Here is a 17,090-nt window from a genome sequence, read left to right as displayed (position 1 = left end):
TATGAAGGACCTTGGAGAAGCTGCCTATATCCTAGGGATAAGGATTTTGAGAAACAGGAGTAAAAGACTAATTGGAATTAGTCAAAGCACCTATGTGGACAAAGTGTTGAAAAGGTTCAACATGCATAACTCCAAGAAAGGAGAGTTGCCCATCTAGAGTAATGCCAGATTGAGTAAGACACAAAGCCCTAGTAATGAGGCTGAGATAGCATAAATGAGTCGAATACCTTATGCTTCAGCTGTAGGATCGATCATGTATGATATGATGTGTACTCAACCTGATGTAGCCTTTGCTTTAAGCATGGTTAGCAGGTATCAGGGGAACCCTGGAAAGGCACATTGGACTGCGGTAAAGAATATCCTCAAGTACCTGCGAAGGACTAAGGACTGGATCCTTAACCTCGGTGGGAATGATGACTTGAGACTTGTAGGGTACAGTGATGCTAGCTTTCAGACTGAAAGGGATAATTTTCACTCTAAGTCGAGCTGGGTCTTTACCCTAAACAGAGGGGAAATTACTTGGAAAAATTCCAAGCAGGAGACAGTGGCTGATTCCACTTGTGAATCAGAGTATAAAGCAGCAAGCGAGCCAGCAAAGGATGCTATATGGCTAAAGAACTTCATCGGAGACCTTAGAGTTGTACCAACTATAAAGGAGCCAATGGAGATTTTCATTGATAGTAAGAGTGTAGTTGCCTTAGCCAAGGAACCAAGAGATCATGGGAGATCCAGACACATTGACAAAAAATATCACTTCATCAAACATCAAATAGAAGAAGGAATCCTCATGGGAAATAGGGTATCATCGGATGAGAACCCAACAGATCCCCTTACGAAGGGACTGACTCGGGCTAAGCATCTCCAGCATGCTCGGAGCATAGGGCTGAAGGATGATATTAGTTTTAGTAGTTAGATAATCCTGAAATTTGTAAACTGTAATTGACATTTGATGATAAATAAAAGCTGTTATTTATAAGTAAAGTGTTGTTATCTCTTGTCAATCGTTTACTATTATTTCTTTTTGCATGTTTTGACTTACAGAATAATTATGTTATGGTTTATATCATATTATACAAACTCTCCACAGTCGTTCATATATTGGAAGTAGATATGAATCAAGACTGTCATGGGTTGGCTTGTAGAGGTCTAAAATGTTAGACAAAGTGGGGCTACAACACTCATAAGTGCTCATAAGTTATGAGTAGTGGATTCAACCCAGGCTCACTTGTTTCACTTCATGGAATTTATCTCGAGAGATCATAAGACGGTAATATCATATAAGCCTTCAAACTTAGAGATATGATTTGTTGCCTATGAGTTGGTTATGAATTGATTGCACGAAAATGCATTGGTAACTCGATGTTATAAACTGTGCTCTTGTTTGTAATTTAGCAAGTAGTAGAGCAAACATATGAGTTAAAGTTTATCTATTCCTTATAGGATTAGAAGCGATATTTGGGCCCCTAGATGATTTTGTTTTGACCTGTGTACCGAGCCCGGTCAGAACTAAATTAATGTGTTCAGTTAAGTTCTATGTCAAACAAATTGGAAATTGGGAAACAAATGTTGGATAATAAGCAAGACCATGTTCCATGTATTTGTTCGACTGATATCTAGAACATAGGATTATATGATCACTTATCTAAAATGGAGCGTTCTAGTTCAACAGAGTTCAAAGAGCTATGATTGTTGATCGGTTCCTGAAGTCATACTTGCAACTATAGTTATTAGACTTATCCAAGTGGGAGACTGTTGGATATTGTGTCTAAGTCCATAACTATATTTGGTATGTACTTGACCTGACCAGACATGGTCCATTTGGGTTGCACCTCAACCAAACAATTTATAGATAATCTCTTGAGAATAGTATAAGTTATGATTTATTAATATATTATAAGTTCTAATATATCAATATAAAATCATATTACTTAAATAGTATTGATTTATAATTAATCTAGAACTAATTTAGAGATCAAAAGTATTACTAATTAACTACGGGCTCATATATATATATATATATATATATATATATATATATATATATATATATATATATATATATATATATATATATATATAGTGTGGGCTAATGCTTATTTGGAATGGGCTAGGCTAGCTTGGAAAGTCCATGGATACTCCATGGAGCTTTAACCCATGGATCTCATGGAAATGAAAAGACATGGGTATTAGGGTTTATATGGATGTAACCCTAATCCACCACACTATATAAAGGAGGCTTTGGTTCTTGAAATCACACTAGGTGTGGTGAGTAAAGTAAGAGGGCCAGTTTCAAAAAGGTGATTACTATTCTCTCAAAGTTCCAAAGTTTGTGGTGATTTGTGATTTCCATTTAAGGCATCCACACTATTGGTGCTATGCTCTAAAACTCCAAGCAATCAACTACAACTACAAGGTAAGTAATTCTACTAGCTTTATTTGATTCAAGTTCCCCATGCCATGCTAGATAGGATAAGAACCTTGGAATAATAATTATTTGCATGTATCTTAGTCAAACATAGATCCAAGGTTTTTAGGGTTGCATGTACACCTTAGGAGTGTTAGAATGCTCAAAACCCACCACGTAGAACCATCAAAGACGTACTTCAAGATCATGATTGGATTGTTACAATGCAATATGAGCATGTATAGTTCGAGAGAAAAAAAGTTTGGAAACTACATCCCAAGTGTAACGACGTAATTTTTTTCACAACAATTTTTCATTTTCAAACATAATACATATCTCATTAAACATTCATAAACTCATATGTTAACTCAGTAAAACACATCCCAGAATCTCAATACATAAAACTCCACCAGTGAGTACAGATCATGCCGGCGCCTTCCCAAGGTCCTCGCAAGTACCTGAAACACATAGCACATAACACGGTAAGCATAAATTCTTAGTGAGTTCCCCAATATACCACATACAACACATAAGCCACTCGAGGCTATAACTTGGTATGACCCCTTGGTCAATGTGTTTGAGTTGGACCCTCGAGTCTCGTAGCTCGTTGGACCCTCTGGTCCGGTCTAAATCGTTGGACCCACCGGTCCGGTTTGATCGAGGACCCACTGGCCTCATGAATCGTTGGACCCTCTGGTCCGGTTTATATAACACATAGCATACATATAACACATTGCACATAATCACAAACACACACATTCATATAAGACCCTCAGGTCTGCACATAGATACCACTCTAGGTAATGTATAGTGAGAAGACTCACCTCGTAAGATGTCTAGAAAACTCTTGTGCTTGAATCCCTGATCTAGCCCCTGCCTATCAAATGATAAGATCTCAAATCAATACTCTCTTTATGTTATCATCTCTAAAGAATGGGTAAAAGACCATTCTACCCCTCCATGGCCTCTTTTGAATCAGTTTACCAAAACCCTATGGTCCACGAAAGTCAACTCCTGTCAACCATCCTTCATTGACCAGACTCGTCGAGTGCATTCGAGCGACTCGGAGAGTCCAAACGTGCTCTCAGAATCCTCCTAAGGCCTCACTCGACTCATCAAGCCAACCTCTCAACTTACTGGGTTACCACTCATCACGAATCGCGAGGCAACCCGACTCGACTCATCGAGTATTCTCATGGACTCGGTGAGTGTCCTCATGGCAACACTCATTTGACCTCCTGAAGTCAGATCTATTTCTCTAACTTATAGATCAAGCCTCCTAACACCCAAAAGTCACATAAAGGTCCAATCTTTATGCTCACGCAACACTCATATGGCTCTATTTGATGATTTAACTGTTAATATGACAACCAAGATCCAAAACCCCAAAGGGACTACATAAAGTTGGATGATTGGGACTCTTTGGACCTCTCAAGGTCCATATGTATGGTCTATTCCACATTGGTGCTTCTCATGCTTCTTGTTCCAACTCAAGAAAGGGTAAAGAAACCCTTGATTAAGAAAGCCTACAAAATAAAGCGGAAAATGGCAAATTGCTACCTCAAAGTGGAGCCTCCTTACTTGAAAGTCACAGAACAACAACCTCCTTTGGTCCTTCTTGCTAGATCACTTCTCCTCCTTTGAAAAAATCACAAATGGCTCAAGATCTCTCTCTCTCTCTCTCTCTCTCTCTCTTTCTCACTTCACACATTCAATATGCTAGGGTTCTTTTCTCTGGGAAGGGTGGCCGCAAATAAAGGCCATCAGGATCCTTAAATGGGGCACATGCCCAAGTATTTAGGGTTTTTTCCAATACCACAGACTTGTCGGGTCCATTCGTCAACTCATCGAGTCCATTCATTAGTCCGAGTCATCATTCGCGTTCCTACTCGACGAGTTAGGCCATCAACTCATCTAGTCACTCACTCCTCATATCTCAAAATCAATAATCATATGATCATACCTGTAAATCAGGATGTTACAATACTCCCCCACTAGAATCAGACTTCGCCCTCGAAGTCTTACTCAAACAACTCTAAATGTTGCTCCCGCATCTCTGATTCTGTCTCCTAGGTCAGCTCGGACCCTCTCTGATGCTGCCCCTGGACCTAAACCTGGGGCACCTCTTTGTTCCTCAGAACCTTGATCTTTTGATCCAAGATTGCGATTAGACTATCACTATAGTTCAAACTCGCATCCACCTGAATATCCTCTAGTGTTAATACTGTTGTCTCATCGGCTATAGACTTCCTCAATTGGGTATGTTGAAGGTATCATGAATCTGACCCAACTCCTCGGGTAGGTCTAAATGGTATGCTACCTTCCCCACCCTGGAAATCACTCTGAAAGGACCAATGTATCGGGGCCCCAGCTTGCCCTTTTCCTGAATCGAATCACTCCCTTCCAAGGAGATACCTTAAGGAGTATGAAACCTCCAACCTGGAACTCGAGTTTGGATCGCCGCCTATCCGTGTAACTCTTCTGGCGGATCTGGGTTGTTAGCGATCGCTACCCGACCTGCTATATCTGCTCAGTCATCTTAAGCATTATCTCAGTGCTACCCATCACTCGCTGCCCCACTTCGCTCGAACAAATAGGGGTTCTAAACCTCCTCCAATACAACAGCTCAAAGGGAGGCATACCAATACTCGAATGGTGGTTGTTGTTGTAGAAAAACTCATCCAAAGGTAGGTATGCATCCTAACTTCCCCCGAAGTCTATAATGTATGCTCAAATCATGTCCTCGAGCATCTGAATTGTCCGCTCACTCTGTCCTTCCATCTAAAGGTGATAAGCAGTGTTGAAGTGAAATCTCATGCCCAAATCCTCATGAAACTTCTTCCGGAACCTGGAAGTAAAACGAACACCTCGGACCGACACAACCGAGATCGGCACTCCATGCCGAGATACCACCTCTCTCAGATATATCTCTGCCAGCCTCTCTCCAGAAGAGCTCTCACTGGTAGCAAGGAAGTGAGCGCTCTTCGTCAGACGATCCACAATCAACCAAATTGCACAAACACCCCCCGCGGTCCTCGGCAATTTGGTGACACAGTCCATAGAAATATGTTCCCACTTCCATTAGGGAACCTCTAGTGGCTGTAACTTGCCATGCAGACGCTGGTGCTCGGCCTTAATGTGGCGACAGTTCAAGCACCTCTTTACAACCCACGCAACATCCTTCTTCATACATGGCTACTGATAGTCTCTCTTCAAGTCCAAGTAGATCTTAGTGGCCTCGGGATGGATCAAAAATCTAGATCTATGCACCTCCTATATTAGTATGATACGTGCCCCACCCATAAACTGCACCCAAATCCAACCATGGAAGGTCATAAGCCCTCGACTATCGGTAGAAAACTTGCATACATGACCAATCACCCGCTCTCTCTTGTGGTTCTCCGGTGTTACATCCTCTGCCTACGCTTCTCGAATGGTATCCAACACCGGAGTCATCACTGTCATCCTCCTACATTTGTCTCGAATCGGGTCACTCTCCGCACTGCAACTCAGAGCATCGGCTACCACGTTATCCTTGCTCGGGTGGTACAGGATCTCACAATCATAATCCTTTACCACATCTAACCATCTCCTCAGGCGCATATTCATGTTGGGTTGATCCATTAGATACTTCAAACTCTTGTGGTCTGTGTATATGCAACACCAAACCCCATACAAATAATGGCGCCATATCTTGAGGGAAAACACCACTGCCCCCAACTCCAAATCATGGGTGGGGTACCTCGTCTCATGAGGCTTCAACTGCCTCGGTGCGTATGCTATCACGTGACCTCTCTGAATAAGCACCGAAACCAACCCCAATATAGACACATCACAATACACCACAAAATCCTCCATTCCCTCCGGAACAGCTAACACCGGGGCTTGGCATAACTTCTGGTGAAGAGTCTCAAACTAGGTCTGTAGCTCTCGACCCCAAGTGAAAGCCACACCCTTCTGGGTCAATCTGGTGAGTGGAACGGAAATCTTGGAGAAATCCCTGATAAATCTCCGATAGTAGCCGGCCAATGTCAAAAAACTCCTAATCTCGATAGGGGATCTCGGCACCTCCCAATGCATAGCATCCTCAATCTTGGCCGGATCGACCAATATCCCATTCTGGTTAACGAGGTGCCCCAAGAACTGGACCTCTCGTAACCAGAAATCACACTTGGAGAATTTGGCATAAAGCCTCTCCAATCTCAGTACTCCGAGGATCTCTCTCATACGCTCCTAATGCTACTCTCTAGACCTTGAATACACTAGAATGTCATCAATGAACACTATCACCAATCAACCCAACATCAGCCTGCATACTCGATTCATGAGATCCATGAACGATGTTGGTGCATTGGTGAGCCCAAAAGGCATCACCACGAACTCGTAATGCCCATAATGAATCCTAAATGCTATCTTCGGGATATACTCATCATGCACCCCCATCTAATGATATCCTGACCTGAAGTCTATCTTCGAAAACCAAGACACTCCCTGCAACTGATCGAACAGATTGTCAATCCTCGGTAGTGGGTAACGGTTCTTGACCGTTAACTTGTTCAACTCCTGGTAATCAATACACATACGGTGTCTTCCATCCTTTTTCTTGACAAAAAGGATCAGCACTCCCGATGGTGAGCTATTCGGTCCAATGAATCCCTTCCCCAGCAACTCCTAAAGCTGCGACGATAACTCCTACATCTCTGGTCGCGCAAGGTGATACGGTGCCTTGGCAATAGGCGCTACTCCCGGAACCAAATCAATGTGAAACTCCACCTGCCTCTCCGAAGGCACACTTGACAACTCTTCGGGGAAAACATCTGGGAACTCACGCACTATCAGGACCTCCTCGACTAAACTCGGCCTCTCGGTGGCTATTCGTGTATCCATCACGTACTCTACAAACCCTCTGCAGCCCTGCTATAGACTCTACCTCACTCTGGAAGCCGAGCAAAATGTTAACCCATATTGGGAAGCCTCGCCATACAACGTAAGTACTCCCCCACTAGGGTCTCGAATTGTCACCAACTGACGCTTCTAGTCGATAACAACTCTAAATCGGCTCATCTAGTCCATGCCCACAATTACACAGACATACCCCATCGCAATCGATACCAAATCTATCAAGAACTCAACACCGAAAATCTAGAGTATACATCCACGTATCACATCCGTAGCATACACCGCTTGCTCGTCGTCTATAGAAACACATAGAGGTTGACTCAACACCTCTCGTCAGATACTGATGTGCTGCCTAAATGCTAATGATACGAAAGACCGACTCGCACCCGAGTCAAATAACACCAAAGCAGGTACAGAATTCATAGGGAAAAGTACCTAAGAATACCACAATATAAGCACAATATCTAAAGCTCAGCATAAATACATAAAAGAATACATACCATCCACGACATTGGGCATTGCACGGACCTCCTTTACTGTCCACTGGAAGGCTCTCTTGTGAGCCTTCAATACCTCGGTGTGACAACCCGATATTTCGACTCTATGTAATGACCTCAAAAGTCAAGTATTGTAACCACTTTTGAACTAATGAAATTAACTTTGAAAATAAATTGTACAAAATTCCCTATTGGTTACCTACAATGCTAGATATTGTGTCAAGGTTTACAGAGATGCTAAGAACACTAAAATCCAAGTTATAACGAAGAAGTTATGACCATTCTAAGATTTCTGACAAAGTCGGCAACACCGATTAAATGAAAAACATGAAGTTTCAATACAATAAGTATCTAAATGAAAGTTGTAGATATCATTAAACCGTAAATGTACGTAAAAAGAATGTCCAAATCTGACTTCGTATGAGGAAGTTATGATTTTTCCAAAATCCGGATATAGCAGTAGACAGCTAAAAACTCATAGAGATCGAGAGACTTTTGGCCGAAAAAACCTAAATGAGAATCGAAGGTCTCTAGAAAAGTAGCACAACGATAAAAAGTCTGGAAAAAACGGATGCCGGATGAAAAAGTTATGGATTTTTAACAGACTTTTCCAGTCCCAGCTTGTTAAAAATAAATAATTAAAAATAAATTCAAAATTAGCCGACGAAGTCTAAACAATAGTTATAGAGTATATTCTCGCCTACACGTGCATATAAAGAATGTTGAAAACGGAGCTTGTACGCGAAAGTTACGGATTTTACAAGATCGAGGCCCGAAATCCGAGGCTGTTAGGTTGGCTGCGATGTGGCACAGTTGGCCGCGACCCAGCAAGTAACTGAGGGCGTCCAATCAATGGAAGAGGACAATGTTGATGTGGCACACCCTTTGCCACGACGTAGCACACCAAATACGTCCCTATAAATAGAAGCTTAAGGGTGTCGGGTTTGGTGCTCATCTCTTTCCATCTAAGTGTTGTTACTCTGCATAATTACCTCGATTATCCATCTTGAAGCCCCGATTTTCACACTCAAGTCCTGAGGGAAGTTCTACACTCCCGAGAGTCCCGAGAATCACAAGATTTTCCTGAGTTTTCATCTTTTTCCTTTCGAAGTTTTTCTCGATTCTTCTCTCGACTACTTCAAAGCAGCCACTTCAATCAAGTGAGTTCATACCCCCTTTATACACCTTCAAATACTTTATAATGTACTTTTAATACATTTTGCAGCAGAATACAAGTAAACACCCAGTTGATCCCGAGTGAAAACGTGAAAACTCTTGTTATATCTTGCATGCACTAGGTTTATACAAAATGCATAGTATTCAGGGTAGCCATCCATGTTAAACCATTTTATGCATTCAAAGGACTTAAGATTTATGCTTAGTCAAACATTGTAAGAGAGAATAAACATTGTATAAAAAACAATCACCTTAATACAGACTTAGTTGAGAACCCGTGAGACATTTACATCTTCAACGCTATCTTTTTGCAAAAAGCTACAACTTAAAGTCCTCTCTATTATAACCAGAGTCTCCCGTTTGGAGAGTGTGTCAAATGTGTAGAGATCTATATGGGAAGTCATGATCCTGCGCCCTGACTGTTAGCTACAGTCCATTGGGTGACAGTTTGTCATAAATGTTTCGACTCTTGAAGACCGTCGCCACAGGCATATTATGTTTAGTATTATTATAAAACTCACCGGATAGACAATTATTATGGTATTCTGATTTTATGAACAAGTAGCTGTTAAAACTATTCTTCATCTAACAAGTGCGAACATTTTATAGCTTTATTATATAAAATTATGCCTCAACCTTTAAGCATGTCAGTTGCTTGTGATTTTCGGTCTTAGAGACTGCCAGTTACTTTAGGAAAACAAGGGATTTTCTTGTACCTAAAACAATCAACTAATAGGCAAATAAGGGATTTTCCGACTGCAATTATTTACAATTCACAACACGAACATTCATAGGCATTTCATACTTTTATAAGAAAATAAGGGATTTTCTTGGAAAACTGAAAGAACATTAGATCAATCGATTTATCAAACAATGACTATTAATAAGAACAGAACAATGAAGTGTCACAAAGAACTTTCACTAAGAATGATAATCTCACAAAGAGATTATTGTTCGCACAAAGCGGCTATTAGGGTTTGTGAAAGACAACCTCTTCACAAACCCATACAAAAGACTATATAGAACTATTATAGACAATCCCTACAAATCAGGGATGTTCCAGCTAACTAATATATGATAACTATGGAAACAAGATAAATACTAAATCTGTTACATTAAAAAGATATATACTGAACAACTTGTATGCTGACGTTGGATTACGTGCTGATGCTGAGTGATCAGTTTAAAACATCATCATATTATAAGGTTCGACCTTACAATCTCCCCTAATATGATGATGTTCAAAACAACAGCTATACAAGAACACCTCTGGACAAAAATTCTTCATACTCAGCTTCAACTTCTATTTTCACAGGCCAGTAAGGACTATCCAACAGCTCCTGTCTTCTATTCAGTAACTCCATAGCAATCAGTATGTGAAACTCTCCATATAAATCTTGATGACTCATGCACATTTGTCTTAAACCCACAAGATGTGCTGTTGGAGCTCTTGGAATTTCTGTGGTGCGCTGGAAACACATTTTCCTGTTTTTATCAAGATAAAACAATCCATGTTCAGGAACAGAGATGAACTTATTTTGAACCAGCTCAACACCGATAGGAAGAGAGTTGTTTATTCCTTTAGCACCAAAATTTAGAACCAATACATCTTCACTATCAACTTGAAATCTGGCTCTTCTGATTCTTGGAACTGAGGAACTTTGGCCTTGCTGCTGAGAATGCTGCGTAGGAACAAGATCCAGACGCTGAACTTTCTTGATCAGTAAATGGAGAGCACAGGTCAGTTCTGAAGAGAGAGACGAAGATTGCTTGGATGCTAATTCGAGCAATTCCATCCATTCAGAATATCCATATCTGATCAGCTCATCCCTCTTGACAACTTTAGTGTATGGATTTTGAAGACCTTGACGAGTGATCAACAAAGTATGAATTTTCTCATTACGAGCTTTAGAAGATTTAACTTTGACAATCTTATCATTGCTCACTCGTCGTTTAAGAACATCTTGAAACCTCTTGCGATCAATCCTGTCGAGAACGTTTTCAGTCCTTGACTTGCTGCTACTGGGAGGAGACTGTGAAGATTTGGATTTGAACTGATATTCTAAAAACTTTTTCATCTGAGCTTTAAAGGATCCTTTGTCCTGAAGTTTATGCTGAATGAGAGATTCATCAGCTTGAGCAATATTCTGTAGAAGCTGAGCTTTATTGGCTTCATCAAGAATTTCCTTAACTTGATCAGGATACATGTTCCATTCAGCTGCCAAGTTGGATATGCTAATGATGGACTTAGGTTTCTTGCTAGGAAGCGAAGTATCAATGTGTGAAACAGCCAATTCAGTATCTGCTACCTTGCACTTGCGAGATAGAGGTTGGTATATGAAGGAATTGGCACAATGAGATCAATGAAGTTCATATCTAGCATTTGACATTCATCATCATGTTCATCTTCATTATCATCTGAGGCTTCTCCTTGAACTGGCACAATGAGATCAATGAAGTTCATATCTAGCATTTGACATTCATCATCATGTTCATCTTCATTATCATCTGAGGCTTCTCCTTGAACTGGAATAGTGGGATCAACGGAGTTCATGTCCAACATCTAACACTCATCATCATGTTCATCCACATCATCGTGCTCACTATCTTCAGCAAGCTTTTCAGTATTTGCTGGTCTATCAGACTCGTCAGCAGCTGGTCTATCAGACTCGTCAGCAGGCTTTTCAATTTCTGCTATTCTATCAGACTCGTGCACGGGCTGTGGTGGCTCGGTCTGGTTTAGAATATTATCTTCAGATCCAAGCTCAACTGAGTCAGTTTCCCCCTCTTTTTGATCATCATCAGTTTCTCCCCTTTTTTGATCATCATCATTTTGTGGGCCAGGGGAAGGAGTTGGCAAAACAACTCCCTTCAGTTGGTGGACATCGGCCTCAATTCGTAGAAGACGCTGACTCATGTCCCGAGTCAGTGTAAGAAGCTCATTAAATGCTGAGGCTGGTATATGAAGGAATTGAGTACTTGGAACTTCTTGTGAGCGATGATGCTCCCTCGGAGAAGGTTGCTCCACCTGGGCTGGGTGCTCCCCCTAAGATGGTTGCTCCCCCTGAGATGGGTGCTCCCCTTGAGGTGAGTGAACCCCCTCAGTGATAGAAACAATATGATGAGAAAGTTGAGGGGAGAGATGACCACCGTCCTGCGTTTCAGCTTGTTGATCAGCATGATCTTCATTGATACCATCAACTCCTTCATCACTATCAACGGTTAGTGAAGGGATAGTATATGGATTTGCGATCCATTCTCTCATTCGATCAGAGATGCCGATGTCATTTTCCATTGGATCATCCTGATACATTCGCACTGACATGCATGGGCATTGGATGGGGTTTCCAGAGTGGGAGTAGTAGGCTTCAGTGAAAAATTTATCTAGGACAAGAGCAATCCAGCATGGAAAGGGGACATGATCAGTGCGTACATTGGCCCTAAGAAGTTGAACAAGCTGATCAAAGAAGAAATCCCCATAATCAAGATGTTTGTTGAGAAGAACAGAACAAACAACTTGTTGCTCATAAGTACTCAGTTGATCACCACTGCGAGATTTGTGACGCACACATTTGCACAGAGCCCCGGTGAAGAACTTGTTGGATTAATGTCTAAGTCCATAACTATAATTGGTAAAACATGACCCGACGCGGCATGGTCCATTTGGGTTGCATGGCATCATGCACTTGGATAGACTAAAATGAGATAAATAACAATTAAAGTTTATTAATATATTATAATTTCTAATATATTCATAAGGTTATTTAATTAGTATTGATCAAGAATTAATTTGGAATTAATTAAGTGATCAAAAGGAGACTAATTAAATATATGGGTTGATTGTGTAAATCATTCATTCTTATATATGTGGGCTTGTGATCCAAGATTCCTTATGTTGGACTAAGTCCATGGGGTGACCCATGGATGCTCCATGGAGGTTAAAATCCATGGAGCATAAGGAATGGGTAAAGTCACGAGTTACATGGTGTAACCCTAATAGCCACCATATAAAAGAATCTCATGGCTTAAGAAATCGTACACTATGTGTGAGGGTGAGGGCAAAACGATTTCATGAAGTGTTCTAATTTCTCTCTAAGTTATTCCAAGTGCTTATGGTGTTGTGTGAACCATTTGAGGTGTCACACTTGGGGCACTAGGCACTCAAGCTTCATGAAGACAAGCACCAACAAAAGGTATGTTATTCTAACTTGTGTTATTCAAAGTTTTGTATGCTAGAATAGTACAATACCTTGTAAAATTGATATTTGCATGTATAATAGAGAAAACATAGATCCAAGGTATTTAGGGTTGCATGTACACTTAGGAGTGTTAGATTGCTCAAAACACAACAGTGGTATCAGAGCCAAGGCTTGTTTTCTTGTTGTACTTGCTTAAACTGCTTAAAAATCGACTTTTGGTGCTGTCAGCCCAGCAGACTCGCCGAGTCCATGAAGGGACTCGACGATTCCAAGGCAAAATGCATCCAACTCGTCGATTTTGTTCATGCACTCGACGAGTTGGACCCCCAGACAGCATATTTTCGAGTTTTGGTGCTGGAATTGGTCTAGAATCATTACCTTTGACTGTTTTGGGCTTATAAAACGTGTTTTGAATGTGGTAATGATTATGTTAAATCAATTTCAATGCCATAATAAAAGTTTCAAGTTTATATGTGTTCATGTTATTCTTGAAAATTGTTGATCATGAATAATCATGCTTATGAGTTTTGCTAGATCATAGGAATTGTGTGCAAATTGTTTGTTGATATAATTCATGATCTTGTTGAAAATTGTATGGAGTTCATAACTTGTCCTCAAGTTATGAATTTTCAAGAATTTTATGTTTCCTTGATTTATGAGTTAGTTTAGATTGATAATGAAAAATTATGTTTTAGTTGTTTTCAATCCATATTAGTCTAAAAGAAGTTCATAAAATATGTTTTTGTAACTTGTCTTCAAGTTATGTGAAAAGTCATATTTATGAATATTAAAAACTCATAAAAGTTTTGTAGGTTACATAAAATGTAATAGTTTTTTCCATTAAATACTTTAATGACTCCATAACTTGTCCTCAAGTTATGGATGTTGAAGAGACAATTCTTTAAAGTGTTTTTAAAGAATAAGGGGTTACATTAAAATGAAGAGTCTTCACTTTAATGAACCATTAAACTCATAAGTTATGATTTAAAGAGTCTTGAAATAGTTTCAAAACTTGCCCTCAAGTTTTGGAATTTGAAAAGCTACTCCTCATGTATACTTTAATTCCAAATTGAACATTGAATTTTTAGAAGGTTTAAAATTCAACCCTTATACTATTATTATATTTTAATTATATAGATATGTATAAGAGGAAGTCAATCTTACCGTTAGTAGGCCTCATTCACGAAGCCGGTCTATAAGGGGGGTATAAGGTTACTGCCTATAAAATGGCAGTTTAATGGGTGTCCACTCTCACCCACCGCTTCCTTGACTGGTGGAGGGTCGTTAGCCGAACGGGTAGGATACGACTTTACATATTCATTAAAAGTATAATGAAAAATACTAAGTAACTAAACACTTATAAATTCCCAATCTTAGTTACTTAGGAAAATGTGAAAAGGTGCTAGCCCATAAAATTACACTTTGTAGCTTACCAAGTCGTTAGTGGAGCGTGTGTGGTTAACCGGCACACTAATATGGACTAGTAAGAGTGGCAAAGGGTAACTTGACTTTATTATAGATCGGTGGAGCGTGTGTGGTTAACCGGCACATCGATTAGGTAATATTGTTAAGGGTACCAAGTCAATTTGTATGGTTATTCACACCTTGTTTGTGATCCTCGGCATCCCAGTCACAAATTTGAAAGGGCACAATCGAGATTCAAACATGCCATTGAAAAGTTCAATGTATCTCAAAAGATCTAGGAGTTTCAAAACCAATAAAACCTAATAATAAAATATTTCGTTTTCATGGTGGAAATTGGTAAATCGTCATTTGCCTACCTTTAACTATTTTATAACTTGGATTACGGCATCCCTCTTCTAGTTATAAATAGGTTATTGGGTCCTAGCCTTAATACTTCATATTCGGTGTTGTATTAAGGACATTAAATCAACTAACTTGAATTTCTCCCATTATAGATGTCTAGTTTAGACAGCTATGGTCTTCCCAAATCTTTAGGAACAAGATTCCTAATGAAGATGATATCCCAAATGGCAATGAAGGTAAAAGATCAATCCCTTTGTTGGGCATTTGTGGGACCAGAAATCATACTTCACTTAATCCACCTCCTCCAATAAATCTCCCTATCCCACAAGTTTTAAGACTTGATAAGTTCTAAGTCACTCAATCCCTATTGGCAAGCAAAGTTTATATGTGCTTAGATCTTGGGGATTAAGCCACATATTGACAAGTCGGGAGAGTCGGGTGTCGAAGTCTCGAGGTAGCTGGCTGCTGACTTGGTTCTTCAGTCACTCCCTGATGACAGGTCGCGACAAGACCGTTAATGATCTTACCTATTTGCTTGATGATGCTAAATCACCAATGATTTGGAGCATTAGTAAAGCAAATTGGATTGGAAGATCTACTTTCCAAACCTATTTGGACATTGAAAATGGTGACATTGGAGGTCCAGGAAAAACTTTCTCTTCCCAATGGAAAGGGATCGGCCATAGTCAACTCGGTTGACCAAATGGTAAAGAGAAAGGTTAAGTCTGTGATAGTTCCATGTACGTTTCCAAAGAGTCCATATGATTCTGTTTCCAAAGGAAATATTTTTGTTGCGAAACTGCTAAATTTACCTGAAACATCTTAAGGATGGTAAAGTCAAAAGGTTTGACTCTACTTCAGGTAAAGTCCATTGTCTAACTCTATTAAGTTTCTATTATGAGATTCTTATTGCATAATGTGACGAGGTCACATGTTGATGTTTTAAGAATCAAAGAAAAAGTGAAGAAACTTAAAGGAAGTATATGCTGATTCTGATCGCGAAGATGGATTTCGATCGCATGGTTCGGTGATCAGAATTTTGAGCTGTTACTTAAGAGTTATGATATATTTCTTAGGAATAGATAACAACAAGTTTCCATATGGATTGTAAGGATTAATTTTTCCGCAAAGTTTTAAAATAAAAGAAAATTTGTTTTGATTTTATTTATTTTAAGTATCCTTACAATGGCATTTGTGAAAAATTGTTGACTATATGTTTCCATTGATAAGCAATATAGGAAATGGATTTGATTCTTTCATTTGTGGTAGTGTCATAGTTTACCAAATAAGGAAAGGTTCTCATCACCCAAGTTTCAGTTGGATAGAAACCTGGAATCATGCAAGTTGTATTGTGTGATGAATGAGAATTTTCATCTTTGGTAAATTAAGACTAATTCCTTGATCACATTCACATGTGAGTCAAGTGAAGGACTAAAGGATTGGGTACACTTGGTTGTGTGCTGGTCAGGTCCACCACAAAGTTTGATAAGATTTACTAAAGTTTAGTAAATATGATTATGCTTACAAGTTTAAGTGTAATTCTGAAACATTGGAAAAGTTTCAATGTATGGCAGAATGAAAAAGAAGAATCAAATAAGGCAGAAAGATAAAAGTTTCTCTAATCTGAAGAGATGGGAGAGTACTTGTGTATTTTGTGTTATGATTATCTTAGTGATTATGAAACCATGTCACAATTGATCCTCTGAGGACACCTTAGTTCATTTTGTTTGACTAAGGAGAGGAATCGTGAATTGTTGAAATGGTTAGATCAAAAGATAAATTACACTTCGTTCCAAAATTAAATCTTAGAGTCATACTCCAAGATTAAGCATTGAGTGACATAATCTTAAGAAAGGTTTATAACACTTGTTAAATATATAGTAAAAAGTGTTCTTACTCTTGTACATTTGAAATTGGTAAGTTGTGATGTTTTGCATAAAACAAAGACCAACTAAGACCAATTGTGAGAAGTGTTTAACTTGATAAGAATCTGCACTAACTCTTGAATATTCGTTTTTGTCAAGGAATGGTTCTTGACAAAGAGAATCTTATATGTCAAGAGGTCAGTGGGAGCCTTAAAAGGATCTTAAGATAGATTCAAGAACTAATCAAGAGTTTTGTTAATCACTAGACCACGACTTGAGGTTT

This window comes from Lactuca saligna, chromosome 5 (assembly GCF_052625555.1).
Source record: "Lactuca saligna cultivar CGN05327 chromosome 5, ASM5262555v1, whole genome shotgun sequence".
Classification (NCBI taxonomy): Eukaryota; Viridiplantae; Streptophyta; class Magnoliopsida; order Asterales; family Asteraceae; genus Lactuca; species Lactuca saligna.
The sequence above is the reverse complement of the archived record's forward strand: the minus strand, read 5'-3'. Positions refer to the sequence as shown.